Below are 19,071 nucleotides of genomic sequence, written 5' to 3'. Positions count from 1 at the left end.
GTTAAACTTTGCATATCTTTGGTGGATCCAATTTCCGCTCCAAACCGACAAGTAAATTTCACCGCAACAACAGCACCTTAAGGAGGAAGCTTGAATACCTGTATCCATTGTCCTTGAAATGTCTCTCAATTTCCTGCTTGAAAACGCAGTGTGGGTTCTGGAACATGTGACCCATGGACTGCAAGAATTCAAGACGTGCAGGTCAGTTTTAAAGCTTCTTTCGTCTAACAGTGAACTTTTCGTGAACGCAGCTGACAGCTTTACAAATAGAATGGCTGGCATTAACGCACAGTATAATGAAGGAAGGTGGTGGCGCAAACAATAGCTATTTTTTTACTGGCTTACTATTGTTTTTAACATCCGATAACCACTTAGTAAATCTCCATTGCAGTCGCCATGAAGAGAAAATACAAATTTGTTTAGTTTGAAAGAAATAGCCTTTGGTAGCTCCCTCAGTTCCGTTCTACTCATTCCCATCATTTGGTAGCTAACTCAGTTCCGGTCCAGACATAGAATATGCTTTTAACCACCCTAAAAGAAACGCGAGAAACGTTGAAAACGTAACTGTTAACTGTCAGTTAACAGTTAACTGCTAGTTCGCTATCAGTTAACTGTCTGTTAACTATCAGTCGTCACCAACAGTGGACCAGCACTAAAACAGTTATCAGTTAACCATCCATTAACTGTCTGTTAACTATCAGTTAACTGTGTTAACTATGCATTAGCACTCAAGTTATGCAATCCAACTAAACTAGAAGCCCCACTACACTTGCCCTGTCATGTTTCTTGGCGTTGGCTTCAGTTGGTGGCGACCGATTGCACAAACAGGATTCTGTGATGTCAGAGAAGCCGCCGGAAAGTCGCTGGGGAGCTGCCCCTGCACCATACATTTTCTCTAATATCTCGATTATTTGTTTGACATTTGCGATAAAATTGATATATACCATTGTTATCCGAATAAAGCAGTCTTTTTAACAAACCAAATCCGTCTAGTGCCTTCCCGGCCCTTCTAACTGACTTCTAAGCTTCACAGGTCTTCGTGCTGTTGCGGTAAACATTCAAGATTGGCAAGAAGCAAATTAACGACAAGAACTGATGAGGATTACTAACCTGCACCAGCCTGATTACGACGAGCTCGTTGTACAAGCGGCTATTCTCACACTCGTGCTCATCCTGACGATCGAGGCCGGGCTTGTCGAAGTACGGCTCCGAGACGGAAACCAAGCCTGCAGGAAAGACATGCACACTTGTTGGCGAGAAGCAGCGACAGGCTGCATAGTGGTGGTTGAAGAACTGCTCCTACAACTTTCAGCACTCTTTGTGCTGCCTCAAATTGTGTGCCTGCTTGCAACACTTAAGAAAAAGTGGAAATGTTTCAAGCACGATGCATCAAAGCAATGTTGGTCGAAGGACAGCCTGTTGCAGCATGCAATCTTTTTGCAATACAATACACGTAGCCCTCACTGTTACCGCTTCTTTAAAAAAATGAAAGGGCAAAACATGAACTGTGCTCGCAGCTATCGGATAGGTTGCATTAGATCCTTTCTACTGACGTAAACAATTCTTCAATGTGCTGTAGATTTAGCTACTTAAGGTTTCCCACTTGCTCAGAACAATGCTCACAGGAATTCTTCCTTTCTAGACCTCAGTGCATGTGGCTACTTTGTTTCTGGTGAACGAAGCGACTGGTGACCGGTACCATGCATATCCCATATGGTACTGATGTCCTGTAACTACAATCATATGGTCATTTCATTTACAACCATTATTTATTGGCTTATTTATTTATTGCATTCTACTAATTGGCATTAAACCTGACATAGCGTTGGTGGAGTGAGTGTTCCCCAGTTTATTCTGTTTCTTTGAGGGGGGGGGGGCAAGGAAAAAAAACTGGAATTGGTCAGGCTTACAAGCAACAGTTTTGTTTTCTTTCCAAAGCACAAAACGGCAGATTTTTGGATTTCTAAAAGTGTGCCACTGATACACAACGCTTCGGTCGGCACCCTTTCTTGCCTCTTGCTCTCTCTATTTTTATTGTTCACAAGAAAACAGTAGTCTGACCAAACAGTCTCGCACAACCAATCATTGCAGGATGGGGCCCACCCATGCACTGCAACCACTGCAATCTATAATGGCCTCTTAGCCTTAGACTGCAGCTAAGAATATGGCCCTGCCCGGGCCTGCAAACCAGGACATTTAGATTAATGCATGATGTTTCTTCTTGACCATAACAATTTTTTGTGAGGGGCAGATGCAAAAAAAAAGAAACCGGCGCACATGAAGTTTCTTTATGGTAAAAAATTAGACCTACGTACATAGCCACTAACTACGTAACACCTAATAGTTTTTGAAATTTGAGAAGCGATGCCGAGTGGAGCAAATGCTGATACAACGCTCAGTTATTCGACAGATTGAAGCACAGAGTTCGAAAGAAAAGCACAATGTGAAGTGAGAAGAACTCTCTAGCAAACACTTTGGTGTATGTCTGTGATCATAATGGCTGGCTCGAAGTGCCCTCAAAGAAAGGTGAGCCTTACAAAGGTAAAAAATTAGTCCAGTTTCATTAACGTGCAGGGCGCCGCTTCGCGGTTAAAATAGCGAATGCTGATTTTTCCAGCGAAGCTGCCTGGGGTTCCCTAATCGCAAAGCTAAGTGTCATAGAACGTCTCAAAGCCAGCAGTTCGAATTCCGATTGTGCCAATTTAATTTTGCCACATTCCACTGCTCGCACCATCTACTGGAACTTTTTGTTACTTTTGAACTTGAAAAACTGCAAGAAAGGGGCTCCGTAAGTGCTTTTCGTATTTCGAGGTTAAAACATACTTTCAGAACATATTATTTGATTTACTATTGCAAAAATCTGGCAGCCACATATTTTCAATTAAAAGAACTACGCAAATATCACTCATTATTAGTGTCTTGCCTCAAATATGGCTAATGTTTACCGTTTGCTCAACAATGTTGACAAGTATAAACATTGAAACCAGATTCAGTAGTTTATAAGTGCTTTGCCAATATAAACGTCTCGTTCAAAACTTCTAACTTGCTGCACGTGTGCTTAGTGCTTGCTCTCCCCCTCACTAGGCTGCGTCTTCTCAACAATGCTGCGCCCACCTCACCACGCCTCACCCCACGAAAGCCTCAACCACGAACAGCTTCTCTCTAAAAAACAATGCTACATGACTCATCCTAGCAGCATCGCAACCCAAACACTGCAGTGTATTCACGGCAATTCTTGACGTTCTCAGCCACCACTCACGTTGCAGGGAGAGAAGCACGTCCAGAAAGCTTGAGACGCCAGGTAGCCAACTCCCACCCTCCTAAGAAAAGACACATTCATCATTCGCTGCGTAAAATCGCCGCGTGAAATGATTTAGTGCAATGCCACAATCGCTAACATCATCACGAGATGGCGGACTGTTGTACAGCATGCATGTAGTGAATGCAATAGAAAGCACCCCCTCCTCACCTCCGCACCCTCCAATCCTCCTTCTATCTTAGCAGCTACTCTCCTCTTCCATTGTCCTCTCTCCTCTCTCGTGTGGATCACTGATCAACCACCACTGGTGGGCAAGCATCATCATCATCAGCCTGTTTGAAGCCATTGCAGGATGAAGGCCTCCCCCAAATCTCTCCAGCCGCTCCTATCGCGAGTTTGTCAAGTACATTCCTTACCCCCCGCATTCTTTGAATTCATCACTTCATATAATCCTTAATCTTGAAATCACTTTATCGAACCCTAATCTTCCAGTCACTCTATCGAATCCTTAATATTTAAATCACTGTATCGAATCCTTAATTGTCCTCCCACTGGCCTTAATCTGCATTGCACGACCTGCACAGCCCCGCTTCTCTTGCCTAAAACTAGAATGTCCTAGCTAGCCAAGTCTGTTCCCATAATACCCACTGGTGTTCTCTCATAAGTTTTACCCCTAGAAACTTTCCTTCGGTGGCTCAGTGAGCTGGTCTAAGTTTTCTTTCACAGTGCTTGAAGGGGCATGAGGACAAAATACACTTTTGTTCACTCAGAAAGAACTAGCCTTTGGTAGCTCACTCAGCTCTGTTTCAGACACGACATGTGCTTATTTTTTACAGCAAAAAATCAAGATGCATTGAAAAACTACCAATTTTCTTTAAATCGGGCGAGGTAAAAATTGGGTGCCATTTTTGACAACTGATAATCGGGGAGAAATTGAGTTTTTTTGTAAAAGCATTCCGAAATTCGGGTTTTTCAGGTTGAATCTACAGGTCTGTTTATGTAATGCACTCAGAATTTTATCATATTGCGTCACGAGCTTCTCTAATGCGTTATAATTCATGTTTGTTTCAAAATGGTAATGGGGGGACATCGGGGTTTTATAGCACTCGCTGAAATTAGCCGTTTGTTTGGAAATGAATCAATATGATGACAGTAAGGAGCATTGGTAGCTTGTAAGAAATAAAACATCTTATTCGCAAAGAGCTGGTCATCGATTTTTTACACAACCTTGTTTACACGCATTATCATCTGCATGTGCCCCGTATCGGTTTCCATCCGAGACCTGTGTGATTGTTGAAAGTACCTCAGATGAGAGAAAGCTTCCGTCAGCTAGACAAATGCAGCATTTGTTAGCCATGGGGTATACTCGGGAACAAGTTAAGAACAGCAATAGCTCATGTGCGGTATCACTTAAGCGACGGATCCGCATGTCAACGGGCGCGCGCGTTTTGAAAGGGGATTGCTGAATGCATGATATCGTCTGCCTTTTTTCACGCAATTTGTTTGTCGTCGCTGGAGTCGTTTATAAGCATATTAAGTAAAAAAAAAATCAGGGAAACGGCTCGTGTCATGTTCAAAATATTCCCAGTAACGCCCTACTTGCGCCGCGCGGAGTAACACCCGGCTGCGGTGATGAGGCACAGCGGCAACTTCCGTTGCCGTTCGTAAGTTATAACCGAGTATAGTGAGCGCAGAGTCATGCTAATACTCAATTAGTTCGGCAGCTGCGTTTGGGGCTTGCTTCCAGCGAGCACTGGTTGAGAGCGGCGGACATATCTCTACTTTGAAAAGGTCCATTCAGGAAGAAATCGGGTTTAGCCCAATTCTCCTGAAACATGTTCTCCTGAAACCATCTTCACGTAGGGGAACCCTGAGTAGTATGCGAAGCAGCCATGGAGTCGACTGAAGTTCCCATTAGTTTTCAGTTCGTCGTTCCCGTTGACGTTCAGCTTCGCGTGCCTTCGCTGTATCAGTAGCTTCTTGACGTAGTTCGAATGAGTGAAGGACATAAGGCGCGTTCGTAGCGCATGCTCCTGTCTTGGTTTGTAGCGCAGTGGGAAGAGCGTCACGTACCTCCCGTTGCGGCCAGAGAGTCGTGGGATCGAAACCGGGCGCCGCCTAACTATTTCTTTTTATAGTGAACTGCGCTGACGTCAGCCCAAATCCCGACGGGGCTGAAGAGACGCGCATGCGCAGTAGAGTGCGGACGGCGGACAACCAGGGAGGGAGGGAGGGAGGGAGGGACACAGCCCTAAGAATGAGATGCTTCGCATCTAAAAAACAGGTAACATCTGGTTTTACCCGAAAACGAACAACCCTACATATAAAGTGACGTAATATCGGCACGAGTGGAATATTATGGGCCAGCACTAAAAAAATTTGTTTCAGTGCTTTAAGGGGAAACGTGGGAAGTAAAACGACTGCTTTATTTATTGACCAAATTGAATAAAATTAGGACCTAACCATTCTAACAATAAAACTGAAATCGGTTTAAGAATACTTTCTATACTTTTTAAGTTAGAAGACTAATTACCTGAAACTTGCATTCAGCATAATTAACTAAATGTGCAAGAAGTCAACAATATTTTTACGTCAGTGTGATCAGAAGTGTCTATTCTGTGCAAGGAAGCTGTTAGATTATTGCCCTATAGGGGATAAAAAAGAACAAGAAAAGTTTCACCTTCCTTTCGAAATCAAATAGCTTCATGTGAAAAAGAAAGTGAACTTCTGTTTTTATTTTTGGATACCTAAAGAAAACAGGGCAATAATCTAATAGCTTCCTTGCACAGAATAGACCATCCTGATCACGTTGACCTAAAAATCTTGCTGGCTTCTTGGCTAATTAATTATTCTTGGGGCGACTTTGTGAAGGTAATTAGTCTCGTAACTCAACAAGTATAGAAGATATTTTAAAGGTGATTTAAGGTTTGTTATCAGGTTACGTAACTGCATTATTCCTCCTAATTTGACGAAATTTGGTCCATAAATAACAAAAATAGTTTTACTTGCCACATCCCCCCTTAACTGCACGTTCGCATTCAAGTGATACGACCAAACAAACTGGAGGCCCCACTACAACCACGCTGTCTTGCTTCTTGGTGCTGGCAGAAGTGGGTGGCCGCCAATCGCACAACCGAGATCCTGTGACGTCACAGGAAGAGACGGCAAGAGGCTGGGTAATAGTCGCTGCTTCTTATGCTTTCTTTAATATCTCGGTTATTTGCTTAAAGTCAGCGATAAAATTGGTGTCATTGTTATCGGGACACAATGTTCATTTTACTGATCCAAACATACATTTTGTCTTTGTGGCCCCTTTAAAGGGACGCCGATTTTCCCAATCAGAGAGACCCAGGAATTAGCAGTGAGTCGGTGGCTTATAACGGAGCGTACCAACCGGTAATATTTCCGACTCATTTGGGCAACAAAGAGAGAGAGAGAGAAATAACTTTTATTTGTCCAGTTTGTGGAGGAGAGCTAGACCTCCACCCTAGACGTCGGCCAGGAGCCCTTGGGTCCTAGCAGCGTCTTCGGCTAACTGGACGGCCCAGACTTGACTCGCCGGGTCTGAGCTGAGCAGTACGGTCTCCCACTGCTCATTACTGCTAATTTTGCGGCTCTGAGAGACCAAATTTTTTCGTCTACCCACAAGCCCAAGAAGAATAATCTTTATAACACACACGCACACGCACACATGCACACGTGCACGCGCACGCGCACGCGCACGCACACGCGCACGCGCACATGCACACACGCGCACACACACACATGCACGCACGCACGCACACACATGCACGCACGCACGCACGCACACGCACACACATATATATTCTGACTAAGGTACAGTGAGCGGCTTACCTTTCTTGAGTGTAAAAGAGGGATGTCGACGCGGCCACTCCAGCAGAGACTTGGGTGGAGATTATCGCTGCAGTGGGAAACGTAGTGGCACTGTGGAGGAGATTCTGGGTAATCCGTTGGAAGTCGGATGTCGAATACGAACAGGCAGTCCTCGTATGGCGTCGACTGTCGGCCTTCGATTAGCACAGAGAACAGATCCTGCATTCCAGGGGAGAACGTGGGAGCACTTGTCACTTTTAACTGGACCAAAACCAAAAAATGCCAAGGTGAAGTTGCTCAATTTTTTTAATTTAGCTGCCCGCCTGCTGCTCCCCTTAATACGCTCAAGAGCCCATGTTACGTATTATCACGGTGCAGTCAGCGGGTAATTTGAAATCCACTGCTTTAGACTCCAAGTCCACATTGATGCCAGCAACATTTGACATCGCAAAAAAAATTAGCAAGGTATGAGCTGCCCAGTCTATCGAATAAAACAAAAGTTGTATGTTGTATGTGACCGTCCCAAACAGAATGTTCCCAAATGACTAAGGTGCGAATGCTACTCAAGGAACTCACCATACGATTGACGAAAGTTTTGATACGAATTCCCTTAAGCGAGGAGGAACGGATGAGTGCGACCTGCGAGCAGCGTACGATTCACAAATTTCTCAGATGACCAAAAAGTTTAGTCGCTCCTACTCTAAAGGGCCCAAAAAGACAAACGGGTGGGGGCATCCAACCGGAGAGCTTACATCCTTCCCGAGAGCAGATATGAATGCCTCATAGTGATTCCCAAAGGCTGGCGTTGTGAACCTGTAGTTGTGTGAGGCCGGCAGTGCTTCGGCTGTTGAGATGACGCCTGAAATAAACATAAAAATCGAAGAACCCCAAAAATAAATTTAGAACAATTTTCGGTGCAGAGATGTATTTCGCCACATGGCCTTGCCAGCAGCTGTGTGGATTAAGCACCATCGTCGCTTCTGAGTGGAGTGACTGGCATTTCGAAGTCTAATATTGAAATAATTAAGTTATGGTCAAGTCCAATAGATATTTTACTCCCTGGGATGCAATGTAGCAAAAAAGATGGTGCTCAGAGTTTCTAAAATGTGGCTTTTAACGCGTTTACATCATATTTCAAGAGCGTTGGGCATAGTACAGCTCCTTGGGGCACGCACTAATATTTTCAGTTAACTTGTGTATTTTGTTCTCTGAGAAGCTTTTTACAACAAACGCCACAAAAAAAAAACAACCAAAGGCTCAGCATTGCTTGCACAACTTGTCAGTGATTGGCTTCATTTAACTGTTAACTGGATCGTACTGTATATGAATAAGGTGAGAGTTGCAATTTTTGCGTTGCAGTGCATTACACGAAGAGATGTTAATGACACTCGTGAGATTTTGCGCAGCACTAGCACAGAAAGCTCAAGAAAACATTAAAAATAGAACAACAATTTGTAGAAACTCGATCGTAAGTGTCAAGTGGGTATTGTCAAATGCTTAATTGAAACACTCTCCTACACACCAAAGCCTTTAAAGCCAGCTCCACTGTTGCACACACGTGCATTGCTGGAAAGACATTGTTTTAGGCGCATTATAAACGGTGTGAGAGCACAGTAGGAATGCGCCAGGGCCCTTTATGAAATACCGCCATAAGAACCTATGCATTCCTATGAAACGCTATATACTTAGATCGTTTAGAGTTGGCTTCATTAATATACACCAATTCCATGCTGACAAGACCTTTCTTTAGGGTGGCTATAAGATGTTTTATATTAAAGGAGTCCTGAAATACCTTCCGCCGATGCATGGATCTACATGTAACCAAATAAGACAATGTATTAGCAATCTCCTCCCGCAAGAATTTTGTTAAAGCGATGAGTATTAGCTGAGAAATCGTAAATCAAAAACCGCGCATTATCGTCGCGCCGCGTTTCCTCCTCTTTTCAACTGTTGACGGCGCGCGAGCACTGTCTCCCATGATGCTGCGCTAGTCAGCGGTGACGTACTTCCGCATTACGCTCCTCCGACTGCCGTCTGCTACGGGCAAGTTTTGTTGACACCATGAATTCCGCACTCCGCTCAAGGATGGATAAGCGAACGAAAAATCTGGCCGCATGTGTGCGGTGGCCTGGCCTTGCCCTTTCGCGGTGTGCGTTGCTGCAGTGCAGCACGTGACTTTTAATCGGCGGCGAACTCGCAGCCGCTGGGGAGGATCTTGCGCTCGGTCCCTTTCATGCACCGCGCACTGTTTATCCAAAAAGCGCCGTATCAGATGTGGCCCCGCTGGTGCCGGGTCTTATTTTGCGGTGGTGGTAATTCCTGCCGGCGCCATGTGAAAAAGACATTTTAAGCCGATAGGCCTCCTGCGCTGGAGTTTTGGCGACATGCAGCGCCCCTAGCGGCCAACGCCTCTGGGTAGTACAAAAGCAGACGACCCTCGCCGCCCTCCATGTGTTTTCAATTACAAGCCAGAGTGAAAATTGGTTGTGGCGCTTTGTGGCGAGTTTAAATGACAGCATATTGTGTGAAATAGCCCTTAAAGTAGTTGCAGAGGCTAAACAAAATAATATCCGCTAAAAGAAGCCGATTTGTCGGCGTTCTTTTAGCGAGCTTTCGCGATGGTCGCGGCGTGGGACAGTATCGCCAGGTCGGGTGGTTTAACTGTTTCACGACAGTTACAGTTTTTTCTTCTTGCGTGCGGTCGACAAAGGAAAGTTCACGAGTAGCATAAACACGGAACGCTGCTCATCCTATATCCTGAGGTAACTGCAAAAGGTTGCTTCAGCGGGAGCATGCAAGCGAACGCAAGAATTGCGCAGCCGACTCAACTGACACTGCTGGCCTGGCACCGCCTTTGAAACGAGTGGAAATTTTGTTTCGTATTTTCGCAAACTAAATGATTCTTGCGTAACGTTTTACGCCGCACGATTTACGAACGGGAGGGTACATGTATACCAGCGAGTAGGTGGGGCAATAGCGCCAAATAAACAAATTAAGCGCTATTAAAGGACGCAAAACATGCACCAAATCACACGCCCGCTGCCTGCAGAGATGTGTACTTCTATAACATCACATAACACAGCCGCATACACGGCGCGGGGCCCCGAATATTTACATACGATCATCACTGACTGTTAGTTTGCTAGTGCAGGGGTCGTCGAATCTGAACGCCGACACGCCAGTTTTGACTTCAAATGGAGTTAGACAGCGAGGCAAGAACAGAGAATTGGCGTCCTCCAGTTGAATTGCACCCCCATCTTCGCACTTCGCCAGATTATTGTCAAATATTAGAAATTCGCTGAATTTTTTCTCTTTGCATTCAAAGCCCCCCTCCTCCTCCCCCCCCCCCCCCCTTCCCCCATCCGATTTGCCGTCCAGCCCTCCACCGTGTCGGCTGCATGGAACTCGGCCGTTGCTGACCCTCATTCTAGGCTATTAAGTGCGAACTGGGAATGTATACTGCAATAGCGTAATTAAGTAAAGCGAGAGCAAACAAGGAAAGCGAGCGGCCTCTTAGTTCGCCCGACCACTTTGTTTTACGGCCACTAATTTCGGAATCGCAAAACAGATTTCACGCTTCTGACGGTCGCGGCAATTTGTCACTGAGACACGCAACAAAACGGCAAGCTAACGCTGCACCGTGTATTCGTAACGGCGACGCAAACGAGCATTGTTTAATCAAAGTGCACTCATAGTGTGCAGGTACGCAAAAGAGCGGCGCACCGCAGCAGGCGAGCCTGCGGTCCGCCGGACTCGCTGGCTTTTTAAAGCGCGATCATCACCGATTGCGTCACTCTTCTTGGGTGTTTTTGAGAAGTCTCTGTCACCTAGAGTATTAGTTTAAACTAGAAATTTCACTTAAAATTTCACTTCGTACGACCATCGATCGGTGAACCTGCGAGTAGCAGACGCCGTCACGGTCCCGGCACTTTCGTCGGCGCTGTAAACGTGTTAAGCGCTGCAAAGCTTTTTCCCCTAATGCCAAGTTGATCGCTGAAATAGATCGGACGCGTCGGGGATGAACTAGTGACCACGTCGCAAAATAATCGGGAGCGTCGAGCTCATTTTGCTTCTGTCAACACGGGATCCTATGGGACCCGCGCAGCTTTGTACTACCCGGAAGTACTGCCCGGAAGCCGCTTGCGCAGCGCCCCCTGGGCAGCGCAGGAGGCCTATACAGAACCCGTGCACAAAACGCTTCAATCATGTGACCAGTTCAGCTTGGGGCGACGCGTGGTGGAGAGCGGCAACGTTGGCTAAACATGCTCCGGCGCGGCTCTGAGTTTTCTAGCGCTGGAGCGAGCGCCTTTCTTTGACGATCTCAAACATCGGTTGCCTTGGCAACAAGGCACAAACCGCCCCAGAGGTCAGTTACGGTTGCGTGATCCCGGTTCAGCTTGGGGCCCCACCTCGCGGCATATGGGCACTGCAGGCATACTACTCACTCTCATTTGGAAGTGCGAGATGCGTTTGGCGTTACAGGAGGCGATGGTGTGTGTGTTGTGGACGCCTTTGTTTCGCGATGAAATGCGACGTTGTGCTTCTGCGGGTGGATAGTGCTTCCCATGGCCTGGATTATCTTTCTCGAGCGACGTACGACTCAACCTCGCATGGGGTATGTGCAGTGTGCGTGGCTAAAAGCCATCTCGGCTTGTGCGCCAGAGTTAAGTGACTTGCTGTTCGTCCCCGCAAACCGCGCGCGAGGTGAGTGCCGAATTTACGAGGGGCAGGAGGAGGCAGCCCATCGTCTGTCAATCGCGGTTCAGACTTGCAACGCATGTTGTGACGTTGTGTTCGTTCGAAACGCATCTCTGGATTGTTTTGAAGTGGAAAAAAATGTATCCGTCAAACCTGGGCATTCGGCTCAGGGCGTTCTCTGCGATTGCACGAAAGAAGTGCCACGGGGCTTCAACGCTTTCTTTATGGGACGTACTCCGGTAAGAGAATATCCATGTCGTGTATATGGCCGTGTTGCATTCAATACGAACGGTTAAGCGTTTGTTTACACTTGTTTCGTTTGTCGTAAAATGTCCAAGCACTCCGGCACTACGCTGGCAGATCAGCCGGCGAGTCGACGCTGAGCAGACGACTCATCTCTTTGCCGGAAGTGCGTGAAAAAGCCGCCCAATAGCAGGATGTCTAGCTCATGACGAACATCGGGGAATCGATGATGTAGACATGTGAAGATGGCGGCGTCCAAAAACACGAAGGAAAGGGTGAGAAAAAAGCGACAAACTTTGCAACAAAAGTGTGAGCTTTCCGCTGCGCGTAAAAGAGTAATACTTGGCCCAGATGACCTTGACGACCCAATCTAACGATTGCGCTACTTCATTTAGTGTGCTCAAAATGCCTTTCAGGGCCCCTTTAAAATATGAAGTTTCTAGGTCCGATGCACCGATAACTCTTTAGAGCTGGCTTCACTACCATACAAGTGGATTGCAGAAAAGGTATTTTTGTAGGGGAAATATACGAAAATTAGGATGGCCGAAGGGCCTCTTATTAAATACTTTCACAAGACCACCACATGTATCCATATAAAGCGCAATAGACTGATACTCTCTAAGGTCAGCTTCACTACTATACGCAAAGGCATTGCAGAGAAAACATGGGAGGAAGGCAAGAGTATATGAACGTATGAATTACAGATGAACAGACAGGTTTCATTGTTAAGTCCACATAGAGCGGATAAGGCATTTCAATCTTCACTCTGGGTCCGAGTTCAGTTAGTGGGTCTTTTGTCTCTGATGATGATGATTGATAAGGGCTAGTGGTATCCTTTTTGTAGCGGGGTGATGACGTGTCATCTTTCCGAAAACGACTAATATACCGATGTTTTATACGCTTCGTTTAATACCAGCGCTGATCTTAGGGCAAGCACAAAAAACTTATTAGGCACAAAATACTTATTTTTTTCTGTCTCGGGTGGTAGCTGTCCTAGGCAATATTGCCCTTTCTGCTTTTTGTCCACTAGCATTCCAATCTTCTTTTCGTCACCTCGACAGCCGGTTAAGGCAAACCTATCTGTAACTGTTGTGCACATTATATAAGTGTTGTGCAGTCAGAATTCATGCAGTTAATAAAATTAAGTTGGCTCAACCTTTCTGGTGTTCTACTTTTGGCGACCAGCATGTTGTGTATGTTTCTTTTTAAAAAGTGGTACATAGCCTCAGGTATAAAGCAACATTCAAAGAAAAATAGCTCGTTTCGTGCAGACTTCTTGACGTCGAGACAGATGTACAAACCTTTTCAAAATCCTACAAGCATTGCGGAAATAGTGTCAACTTCGCTGAAAGTTCCTAATTTAGAATCTAGAGTAAAAGACAAAGTAGGAAACATCCATCATTCCAGTGTTCGCCTTCAGCACTACGGTTTGAGCTTTGACGTGGATGAACTAATTCGGTCCACACAGTAGACGTACGCCATACCGAGTATTCTTTGGACCTCCCCACCGCCTGCCTGCTGGTCATCGATGGGGATGTTGATAGCTGTCTGCTCGGCACCAAAGTCAACCTAAGCGAAATGAGAAAATCAGAGGTAAAGAAGATACCACAGCGGCTAGTTTGCTCTCCTTCAACACAAAGATGCTCTGTGGCCCTCAATGTCTTATTGGCCTGCTCAGTGGCACTATAGAACGGCAAGTTCCAATCGTCAACTCGACATATGTACCACTGTTAACTGAAAAAGAACTAGAATTGTAAAAACAGGGAAAAAATAAAGGTCGCAAAGAACCCTCCCCGTAAATATCGGCACTTTTTTCAGCTGAAGCTGAACTGTTGACAGAAATTCCTTACACACGTTTTGTAGGCAGGTGTGAATATTTTTTCTCCCCGAATGTTCAATCGAATTTACCTGGCTTACCGTCATCCAACATTTTCTTCAATCAGGGTTTCAGTACCCAAGCATTTGAAAACAATTGTTTGACTCAAACGAATATTTTTCGTTAGCTTCTTTTCCGTGATGCCCATCCTGTATCTTTTCCCACACACTCGCTAACTAAATAAGATTTAAATGAAGCGCATGCCATGGCCCGCACAGCTGATTTTCCATAAAGGAATCACACATAAAAAAGCCTTACACTCAAGGCAGTTCTTTTTATTTTATTTTTTTCTGGTAAGAGTTTCTACCACACCGCCTTATTTTATCTCAGTCCTATTTTATCTCCTTATGTTGTCTCTATCTTATCCTATCTCCTTGTCTCCATTTTTACTTTCTCTTTATCTTATCTCTATCTTCTCATCTATCTACGCCCAACAGGCCTAGTGACTGGCAGATGTGCAAGTGCTTTCAACAACCTGATGTCTTTGCCTTATCCCATCTCATTGTATCGGTCTTTATTTTCTCCTTATCTGTATCTTCTCATTATCTTATCTATACCCAGCAGGCGTAGTGACTGGCAGATGCGCGAGTGTTTCTCCCAATCTGGTGTCCATCTTCTCGTTATCTTATCTATGCCCAGCAGGCATGGTGACTGATAGATGTACGGGTGCTTCTTACAACCTGATACTGGCAAACGGTTCGCACAGTGGGCAAGGTGTGTAATATACTATTCTTTAGAGATACTTTCCTAGCCAAAAAGAGTGATGCATTCTTGCGCAGATCGGATAAAAAATTCGAAATTTTGATGACCAGTGTGACGGGTAAATTTACTACGCAAATGCATTTGAATGCAATCCAATGCGATGAACTACGTACTGTAGAGGTTAACGTGAACGTTCCGTAGTTTTACGTCTTCATTGCATTCAGAGCGGATCTATGATGTAAATAAACAAACAAAAAAGAAACGCCAACACTACAGTTTTGTTGCACCGGTAGTGGAGCTGCTTTTTACTTTATGACACACACATGAGTCTAACAAATAAACTAACTACGCTGTGGTTGGACCATCGAAAAACTAAAAAAACTCTGAACTCGAAGTTTCCATATTCTATACAGTATTTGCTTCAAAGGTGGAAATTATTATTCATACATGCTTAATGATTATTTTTAAGTCGCAGTGGAAAATGCAGATCCAGAATGTAGCAACTGAGAAGGTATAGTACCTGTAAGTCGTCGTGACGGTTTAGGATAGCGATGCGTAGAAATCCGGACAGCTCGCGACAGATCGGCCGCACTTCAAGTGATCCCGCGACCTTCCCCAGCAAATGACCGGACGGTTCCTGTGGTTGAACAAACACATTTGCACACTTAAACATACTACTTTGTGCTTCATCATAAACTTTGCAATACAAATGACGTAAATGTGTACAAATACCGTATTTTCGCGCGTATAACCCGCACCAAAAATGCGAAACTGTCTGTGGCAAAGTGGGCTGTGGATAATACGCAGGTTTTTTTTCTTTAGTGCAGCTTCACGACATTGCGCGTTCTGCGGTGAAGCTGCACTCCACGTTGCGCCGTGAAAACCTTCTGTACAACAGTGAGAACTGCGGCTCAAGTTATAGCTCTAGTGAGAGCAGTAAGACTGAGTGAATTGTGACTTTCGCCTTGTAGTCAGTGTATTCTACTAGCTAGATATACCCTTTTCTGTTTACATAGTATGTGATGTGTTGCTTGAGCAGTACCTTTGGTGCAGCCTTTCATGTATCAAATGTGCGGGCAATACGCGAGGATTTTTTTCTTTTCTGGCGGGCTGAAAGTGGGCGGTGCGGATTATATGCAGGGGCGGCTTATACGTGTAAAAATACGGTAATTTTCGTCCTATATTTATTTAGTACATTTACCGGACAGGACCAGTTTCATCAGCAAACCCACTAGTTATTTGTAATTGTACCAGTATCTTTAGTCAGCATTTAGAGCACAATATTAGCTAACCTAGCCAGGCATTTAGCACATATATGCCGACGATTCTGCGCGTGGCCTGAGCAGCCATGTCTTATGTCCACACAGCACAAATAACTAGAAGATTTAGAGGACACATAACAAACCGGGTTAACCCAGAGGACCAGTCCACGTTCCTGTGGGTTAACACAGTTTGTTCATGTGCTCGCGTTCCCAAAAAATTTTTGCGGGTTCATGTTCCTGCGTGCACAATAACAATCTGTCCTTATGAACAAACAGTGCTGCAAGATGGGAACTTTGTTCCCTTGAAAAGACCATTAAGACAAAATGCAAGTTTGGTCCATTGGAAGGATTGCTATGTAAAAACAACAATCCCGCATATTTCAACACAACTTGAAACAGTTTAACGCAGACAATAAGAAAACAAAATTACGCCATCTTCCCGTAGGGGAACCCTGAGTAGTATGCGAAGCAGCCATGGGGTCGACTGAAGTTCCCATTAGTTTTCAGTTCGTCGTTTCCGTTGACGTTCAGCTTCGCGTGCCTTCGTTGCATCAGTAGCTTCTTGACGTAGTTTGAATTAGTGAAGGAGATAAGGCGCGTTCGTAGCACATGCTTGCGTCTCGGTTTGTAGCGCAGTGGGAAGAGCGCCACGTATCTCCCATTGCGGCCAGAGAGTCGTGGGATCAAAACCGGGCGCCGCCTATTTCATTTTATAGTGGACTGCGCTGACGTCAGCCCAAATGCTAACGGGGCTGAAGAGACGCGCGTGCGCAGTAGAGTGCGGACAACGACAACGAGGGAAGGAGGGACACAGCCCCGAGCATGAGATGCTTCTGATCTAAAACAAATGGAAACTAGAGACTATCACTAGTCATTTTCTGGTGCCAGTTCTGTGCTTTCGCTGCTATTTGATTGTACAAGTTAGTAGGTAGTTAGTGGGTAGTTAGCAGATGGGTGGACATAGTCTTGCGAGGTGCGCGGGGAATTGTTCTGCCTGATTGGCACCTTTTAAAACTATTTGCAGCCAATTACCAAAAGCAACGAATCTTAGTGCCCTTCAAGAAGTTCGGGGCAAGGCTTAAAGGCAACTGCACTGAAATTGTCGCCAATTGATTTAAAAATAATATCATCTAATAGTACGCATGAATGCCAACTGTAAAGCGCTGTATTTTAAGCAGGCATGCGGGAAGCACGAACAGCTCATAAAGGTTGGAGTTTTCGGAACCACAATTGAAAAAAAGGCATATATAAGTACTTTATTTCACGACTGAAAAAAACGTAGTTTATTGTTTAGGAGGGGAGCAATTTTGTTAGCTTTTGCACGTTGTGAACACGATGAACGATCTTTGTGTGAATATATTTGTTGTCATGCACAAGGCTTGTTTTAATTAACTTAGCGAGGGAGGAAAAAGTAGAACAAGTGTTTATACCGGCGCGTAGAACAACTCAAGTCGAACTTTTGTAGATGTCTAAGGGGTAGAGGTGGCATTGGGCCAGCCCAGAGGCAACAAATATTGCTCGCGGCAGTGAAAGTGATAAAAAAAAATCTTTTTTTCTGAGACAGACGCATTAGGAATGATAAATATACTGCCAAGTGCGTGTTTTGCTCTCTTTTATTACTACAATATTATTTCCAACTAAAAAAAAACCTTTGCTAACTTACAAAGCGATTGCAAGTGTGTGAAAATGGAAAGAGCATTTCTAGCAAGAAATCATAATTTCAAGCTTTATTGTTGACTAGATTTATAGATTTTAGCTGGAATCGACAGCTTCTAACTAGAAAAATTCTTAGTCTAGCTAGAGGCAATTATTTCGACTTGCAGTTTTTTTTATTCCAGCTTGAACAAATGCTTGCTGGAAGTAATAGCTGCCAGCAGGAACAAAATCTCAGTCCAGCAAGAAATGAGCTGTAAACAATTTCTAGCTAGAAATTCTGTTTATTTAATCTCTAGCTAGAAGAAATTTGTGATTCAAAAATACAGTTAGAAAAAAAATTATTTTTACCTGGGAGTATATTGGCTTTTACTCTCTCTTATTGCTTGTAAAAAAAAGGCAAATGTTACTTCGTTTAGTTTTAAAGCATATGATGCCGATGGCAATACAGCCCGACAGCGAAGCATAAGAACCCCCGGCGAACGCTTTCCTGTGCACGAAAGTGTGCCGCACCAGTCACCGGAGAAGCTCGCGCCCCACAGGACAGGTTCCTCTCCTCCGTCACAGGCCAATCGGAACTTGTTCCGACGACTCTCCGCTAGGTGCAAACGTCGCCTGCTCGAGCTACTTTGAACGCTTGTAGTTGATTGATTGTAGGGTTTAACGCGCCGACGCAACGCTGGCGATGAGGCGCGCCGTAGTGGAGGGCTCCGGATTAATTTTGACCACCTGGGGATCTTTAACGTGCGCCGAAATCTGAACGCTTGTAGTTATTGCGCTGTGTGGGTATTGGGCTTAGAACTTCAGCATGATGATTTTCAGAGCATAAGCAACTTATTTCAATCAAATATGAGCAAAGAAAAATTTCCGTGCACTTGGCTTTTAAGATGTCCCTGGACCTAGCGATTCAGTGTCCTTTTGGTAGTATAGTACATGTCGTCGAAGGAGGAATGAGTTAATGCAATGATAGCTCATGTTCTTGGTACTTCCGCTATAACATTGCATAGTGAGAAATTTTTGGTTAAAATTTGTTTTTCAGATGTGGAATGACAATTCAGTAAGTTTTTTTTTTTCAAATGATACAGGGATGTATAGGTTGTCGCCATAGTCCCTTTACAGGGACCACCGAGACAAAATGCAACATTGTTCAGTTTAAATGAACCAGCCTCCGGTAACTTAATCAGCTGCATTCCAGCCCTGAAATATTTTTTTTTTAATTTCACACTAAACAATGTCAGCAGTGACGCAGTAGAGGGAACACTACAAACAGTTTTCAGTCCATCAATTTGCACACTAGCATTAGAGTCGTACTATCAAAGGGTCAAAGGGAAGTGGAGGCCCCACTACAATGGCCGAGTCCTGTTCCCAGGCAGTGGCTTAGCTCGGCGAATTCCAATCACACAAACAAGATTCTGTGACGCCATAGAGACCGCGCCAGAAAGTGGGTGAGGTTGGCCCCGCTTCATCTGCTTCCCTTAATATCCCGATTATTAAAGACGATATCCTTTCTTGTGCTACTTAAACGCAGAAATTTTGATGTGTCT

General features: G+C 44.8%; 1 long non-coding RNA gene across 1 annotated transcript; it reads right to left on the bottom strand.

The window, feature by feature from the left end:
- Window positions 1-7,843: 7,843 nt before the first annotated feature.
- LOC144151441 (uncharacterized) lies at window positions 7,844-15,244 on the bottom strand. Its single transcript, XR_013318875.1, has 3 exons — window positions 15,133-15,244; window positions 13,519-13,603; window positions 7,844-7,952 (listed from the first exon to the last, which is right to left on the bottom strand). It is a non-coding gene; the product is annotated as an uncharacterized LOC144151441 (long non-coding RNA).
- Window positions 15,245-19,071: the final 3,827 nt, after the last annotated feature.

The sequence above is a fragment of the Haemaphysalis longicornis genome, unplaced genomic scaffold (genome assembly GCF_048455015.1).
Source record: "Haemaphysalis longicornis isolate Haplotype H1 unplaced genomic scaffold, Haemaphysalis longicornis Haplotype H1 scaffold_9, whole genome shotgun sequence".
NCBI classification, from domain to species: Eukaryota; Metazoa; Arthropoda; class Arachnida; order Ixodida; family Ixodidae; genus Haemaphysalis; species Haemaphysalis longicornis.
Note: the sequence above shows the minus strand (reverse complement) of the source record. Positions and strands in the feature narration are given on the sequence as shown.